Source organism: Bubalus kerabau, chromosome 17 (assembly GCF_029407905.1).
Source record: "Bubalus kerabau isolate K-KA32 ecotype Philippines breed swamp buffalo chromosome 17, PCC_UOA_SB_1v2, whole genome shotgun sequence".
NCBI classification, from domain to species: Eukaryota; Metazoa; Chordata; class Mammalia; order Artiodactyla; family Bovidae; genus Bubalus; species Bubalus kerabau.
In genome coordinates this window covers 25,639,400-25,645,706 of record NC_073640.1, presented here as the reverse complement: position 1 = coordinate 25,645,706, position 6,307 = coordinate 25,639,400, and the positions used below count along the sequence as shown (strand labels likewise).

The 6,307-nt window shown below is 45.6% G+C and overlaps 1 long non-coding RNA gene across 4 annotated transcripts in view; it reads left to right on the top strand.

The window, feature by feature from the left end:
* Window positions 1–515: 515 nt before the first annotated feature.
* The window catches only part of LOC129631520 (uncharacterized), a 28,680-nt gene continuing 22,888 nt past the window's right edge, over window positions 516–6,307 (top strand). For all 4 annotated transcript variants that reach the window (XR_008704066.1, XR_008704065.1, XR_008704064.1 and 1 more), the window contains exon 1: window positions 516–5,036. This is a non-coding gene — a long non-coding RNA (uncharacterized LOC129631520). The remainder of the gene's footprint in view (window positions 5,037–6,307) is intronic.

Genomic DNA, 6,307 nt, shown 5'->3' with positions numbered 1-6,307 from the left:
GACACAAGGAAAATGGTGGACTCTTGATTGTAGCTGAGATAACTGGAGTGTAAGTATTCGTGAGACACCTCTGATTGCTCCCAAAATGAGCAGGAATGAGTCTAAATGGGTGGAGAGTCCATAGAACCAGTAGAAGGAGACTTACAGCAAGGAGGTCATTACTCTTACTAAGACCTTCTGGTTGGTACCTTCCCCAACTTGGGAAGCCTGGGCAACAAGGTTGTGCACACACCTGCCCTCACTAGATCAAAGGCTCAGTTGGTTTCTATTGGGAGTTTATCAATAGTGGAACCCAGATGCCAAGTCAATTGGTTTTAATGAAGCACCTCCTAAGATGTTTTCTGAGATTCTTTGGCTTTGGTGAGGAGTGAGAGCTGTCAGAATCACAGGTGGGAGGATGGAGAGAGGAAGGTTTTATAAAAGAGAACTTAGTCACACCAAGACTGAAAACAGGCAGAATAATCCAAGATCCACTTCTTCTAGACCCTTACTTCTTCTTTATCAGGTAAGGGTGTGGCCTCTTTTCCTTTGTTAGGGCCAAGTCTTGAAATGATTGGGACATAGGTAAGTTTTTCTTTCTTTGATACCTGCTTCTATCTCCCACCCTCCCTAAACTCATCCCAAGGAGTCTGAATACCTGAAATATCAACTGGAATTTGCAAATTCATAGAAGAGTCTAAGGAGTGTAAAATTTCTCCAGACTCATAGGAATGGAACTTTAAATAGTAGGAATTCCATGGAGGTAGCAGTGAGAAAAAAGTGGAATAATGAGCACAAAAACTTCCCAGGTGGCTCAGTGGTAAAGAACCCACCTGCAATGCAGGAGCCACAGGAGATGCAGGTTCATTCTCTGGGTTGGGAAGATTCCCTGGAGGAGGAAATGGCAACCCACTCCAGTATTCTTGCATGGAGAAGCCCATGGACTGAGGAGCCTAGCAGGCTGCAGTCCTTGGGGTTGTAAATGATCAAACACGACTGAGTGACTAAGCAGCAAAGCAATGCAAGACCATAGGATCCAACAGGAGGACCTGAGCCTCCAGGGCTTTGTGCCCTAAGGATTAGAAACATGAGCTCAAACATTTAGTTCTAGGTGTTGGTCTGAGCCACTTTAGAGTAAAACAGGTCCGAAACCAATCAGGCTGTGTTTTTCCTGGGTAGGTGGCTTTGAGCCTCAATTTGTTTTCTGTGAATTGGGGACAATGAATTTCTGAGAGTTATTGGGAGACATGAGCACAGTGACTGGTCCACGACATTATTCTCCTTATCGATAACATTGTTCCCCTCCCCGATCTTCCAACACCCACATCTCACATTCCAATTCAACCTGCTTCCTAACAGAGGAGATGAAATGAGATCTCTCTCCTGGCCTTGCCTGCTTAATGATATCAGAACATGTCAAGATCCCTTTGATCACAAGTGACAGCCACCCAAGTCAAACTGGCCTAAGCAAAGTAGGAATTTACCTGTTCATCTAATCAATTCTTTTAGGGGTGATATCGCTTTATGGCTTTCAGGTATGGCTGGATCCAGGGGCCTTTGTACTATCATTAAGACTTTGTTCTTCTAGCTTAACTTCTTTAGTCTGTTTTTCTCTGCTTCAACCATACTATCTGCACAATTGGTTCTTGGCAGCTTCTTAAGCCAGCAATCTCTGCATTAAAATAAAGGCTCTATTTTTCCAAATAGTTATAGAAGTTCTGAAACCAATAACTGGCCAGGATGATGGGATGCTCTAATTGACCTGGAGACAAATGGACTAAATCACTGGGCAGGGGTGCCTCTCCCTGAGGAAACTGGAATTGTATTAATGAAAGAAGAGGAAGTGCTGCTGAGGCATAAACAACAGAGGTATATGATCAACCTCTTGAAAAGAAGGAAACATCAAGAAATGAAGGAATTCCCAGATTTCCATGTAGAGGTTGAAGAATATGCCCTACTCTCTTCAGTACTTGTCATGAGATACGAAATAGAAGGAGGAAACAGAATCAAATTCCTACAAGAGTATAATACCCACCAACAAGAATTACAATTTTACTCCTGAGAAACCAAAACCTTAAACTAAGACTTCTAGAAGGGAAAATGTATTGGTCAAACCCATATCAAAGGAAGGCAAGAAAAAAAGAAGGGAAAGGGAAGAAAAAGCATCATTATGCACATGGGCCATCAGGTTTGGGGTGGCCAGATTCTGTTTTTCTGGGGCCTATTAAAATGTTTGATTCAGAATTAAATCCTATTTTCTGGGGCCTATAGGATTTAATTCTGAATGCTCCAGAATTCAAAAAGAAAACCACAAAATTGAATAGGTGTTCAATTAAAATGTCTGCAAAACTTAATACTATGTCAACTTCATTGATGGCTAAATTTAGTATTCATAAAAATTTCATTAATTGGACACCAGTTTGAAGGGTAGGTCTTTCTCTCCACAGGAATTCCTAGGTGCATGTGATGATTGCCAGGAAGTCTTAGCCACTGTCAATAAAACGAGGTACCCATGGCCAAGTCATTGCAACGGCAAAAGGATTTTTAAAGATCTTGTCAGCAGAGACTTCCCTGGTGGTCCAGTGGTTAGGACCTCACCGTCCAGTGCAGGGGGCTCAGGTTCGATCCCTGGTGGGGGAACTAAGATCCCACATGCCACGGGCCTACGGAGCCCTTGTGGGCAGCTAGGACCCCGTGCAGCCAAAAATAAATAAATACATATTTTTTTAATATGTCAACAGTCTTAGTGACGATGAGAGAGGTAGGTACATTTGAATACGTGTGATGTGATAGGGGGAGTCTCCAAAAGTAGGGGTGCCCACGTGTCAAAATAGCACAGCACTTGGGACACCTTGGGGCCAGGGAGGCAGCAGTCAGGGGAATTCTGCTCGGTACCATCCCCCAGTCCCCTTCGGGTGGCCCAAGTCCTGCCCGGCTCCCAGCGCCTCCTTGGCTAAGCCCTTACCTCTCTTTTAAGTTTCTATCATAGCAACAGCCCCAGGGCCAGATCCCTAATTGCCAGCTTCTTCTAAGTGCCAGGAAAAAAAAAAAAACCTCTCCAGCCCTCCCCCCACTCCGCAACACAAGCCCAGGGGGTCAGGCAGGTTCAAAAGGTGAAATAAATGAATCTTTACACATTATAAGGACCCAAGCAACATTCTCTGTGGCATTAGTGCCTGAAATGGCAGCAAGTAAAAGCAGGTGTGCTGAGCGCCCTGTCAGCTAACGACACTGATAAGCCTGCCATGCCCGGTTCTGCTTCATTTCAAACAGACTGCTGGAAAAAAAAGGAGGGGAAAGCCAGAGCAGAAATAATTGCTGGAGCTTCCAGTGAGCTGAGGGCCTGCAGGCAGAGATCAACGCTCCTGATTTCATCCTCTTCCTTTTATTTCTATAACCTTAAACGTTCTGCTATTATAAAAGTCATCATGTCAGCTTTCTCCCCAGCCTCTCCGGCTGCCCATTTTCAAATTGTATCAATTGGTAAGGCTTTGGGGCTGTAGGATTTTCATCTTGATTTATGGTTCCTGTGCTTTTAAAGATGAAGCAAACTCAACTAGCCTGACTCAGGCATGGAGCCACGCTGTCCTGGGTATGTGTTCAGAATCAGACCCTCCCCAAATGGTTTTAGGAACAAGGGAAGGCTTGGTGTCTGTCTCTTCTTTTCTTTCTTTAAAAATAATAGATAATTAAAGCACGTGGCAAATGGATAGCATTTGTCAAGAGTCTCTGGTTAAAGTGGGTGGAGGGGAAGTCTTTGATTCTTAGCAGTAATTTGGGTCTGGGGCAGCAAGCTTTCAGTTCATGAGGCTATTGATAAACTGTTGATGACCACTGGCTCCAAAACTGGGAAAGTCAGAAATAAAAGGATGTGCAGACAGAGCGGGGACCTAGCAGTGGGTTTCCTTCTGAACCACCACTTTCTAAGTAAAGAAAGAAAGGGGCCAAAAAACAAGGGCTCAGCTGGTCTTTTTAACCAGAGGAGTGCATACATGGCAAGGAATAAGTAAATTAAAAAATACAAGCCCAAACTGCCGATTTTGGAAAGTCCACAGACTTGCTTTCTAAGTACATGTGGCGGGGTCCCCAGAGAGTGAGTTACTAAGATGTTGGCGTGCGTCCTGGGAGGGCTGCACAGCAAACAGTCACTTCCACAGCCCTCTTCACGCACTGCCCATTGGGAACACTGGCCTAAATGAGCTACTTGGCTTGGTCACATAGAAACGTGTGCCCAGGTTCCACCTGTTACTCAACACCCCCACCAGGGCAGCAGGCAGTAACTAAGGAAACAGGAGGAGAAAGAAGGGGTTACAACAGATGCAGAACCAGGAGTTGACTTCTCCATCAGGCTCCCACCCAGCATCTTTGGAGCAGGTTTGGAGCTGGGGGTGAGCTGGGTGCAGTGCAGTTGAAGCAGGAGGAAGACTGCTGTGGATGAATCTAGAAATTGTGGGTCAGACTCAGGGGCCGGTGGCCCAGATGCAGCCTAACACAGGTCTAAATTAATCAGACACCTGCACTGCGCATTTATCAATGGGACTCTTGGGGTGGAGGTGGCAAAGACGCACGAGGCCCCATCTATGAATTTCCCCAGGAAGGATGATGGCAGCTCCCTGTAGTCCCTTCCCTAATTCTTTCCAATTAATCTCAGCGTGCAGATTACAGGCCTATCGAGTTACAGCATTGCCTTTCAGAGCCTCCAAGAATCATTCTTTCCCGAGACTTTAAGCTTCTTTCAAAGGCTGCTAACAAGGGAGGTGGCTCTCCAAGGCCCAGGTAAAGCTGTGACAAGAAATAAACCTCAGTGTTGAAGGAGAGAGAGAAAGGGAGAGGGGGGAGGTTGGGGAGAGAGAGAAAGAAAAAGGGAATGCTAATTGCTCCAGGGATGCTGACAGCTTTGACAGAAGGTGTCTTCATTGAGAAATTGCGATCTGAAGCTCCCCCCTCCTTGTTCCTTCAGAAACCGGAGGAGTGAGGCATGGGGGAGCCTGACAGGAAGTGAGGATTCTGGGACTTCAAATACACACATTAGAAAAAACAAGCAACATCTGCAAACAGTAAGTACTTATTTATATTTTATGGAGTGTGTGCTTGGGATTCTGACAGGTTTTTAAACAGAGACCATATTAGGCCCACTCAGAGGCGAGAATGTCCCTTTTAAAAATGCATTACCCCGCTGCTCGGGCAGGTCGGCCGGGGCTCCGCTGGCCTCAGGTGAGCCCTGACCCCTCCCGACCTGGTCTAACAAAACACACATGCGGGGCTTCGAGATGGAACCGTTTAGGGCCCCTCTCTCAAGGTCAGCGCAGGCGGGCGCTGGAGGGTTAGTATTCAGCAGGCTTCTCCCTCAGCTGACAGAGCCGCTTTGAACTTTTCCCTTTTGAACAAATCGGAAGGGAAACCGCCAAGAAGCAAGTGCTGGGAATCATAGCAAAGAGTGTGCGGCAACTAAATAAATAAGCCGCAAATAAATAAATAAGTGGCCAGCCGTGCGTCCCTGGGAAAATAAAAGCCTCCTTCTCAGATTTCCAGTGTTCCCGTGCATGGGGTGCCTACGAGAAACTTTAAAATGAAAACAATAGGAGAAACCTGCTATCTTTTTTAATTTTTTCCCTCCCCCTCTGAAGGATGAACCCTTTATTTTTGACAACAAATAAGAAGCAGTTGGCAGGTATGGTGTGCTGTGCACCATGAAATATTTAGTAAGGCAATAACGACTCCCCGGACAGCTTAAGAAAACCACGATTCTATTCAGAGAGAAAGGCACGAACAAACAGAGGGGGGAAAATACAAAGAAAGATAAAGGAAGCCCTTTCATCCGGACTTCCTGTCCAATAAGGCAGCCAGGCTTGATCCATATGTTTTGAGAAAAATCAAAGTGTCACAACTATCCAAAATGTCAATAGCTCCGGTAAGGAATATTGTCTAACATTTTCTATTACACCGTTCAAGAATTTGCCTCCCAGCGCAATTTGGAAGAAAAAACTCTTTTATTTCGAAAACACTCAAAGAAAAGAGAGGAGGAGGGGGAGGGAAAAAAATCAGAACAAGGCGCGTTTCAGTGTGGTGTGTAATACAATAATGCTCTGGGCTCCCAGACCATCCTGAAAGCCGATCCTTTGATGAAAGTGAGTTCTTCTCCACACCTCTCATAGGTTCTGTTCTTTCATCGCAGACACTCTTGCAAAGGCACTTCCTGGACAGTGGCATGTAACGGAGCAATCTCCATGCAGTGGGAAACCAGAGACACCAAACTTTTAGCACCCTTAATATTTGGTTTCCCTTGTAGTTCAGCTGGCAAAGAACCTGCTTGCAATGCAGGAGACCC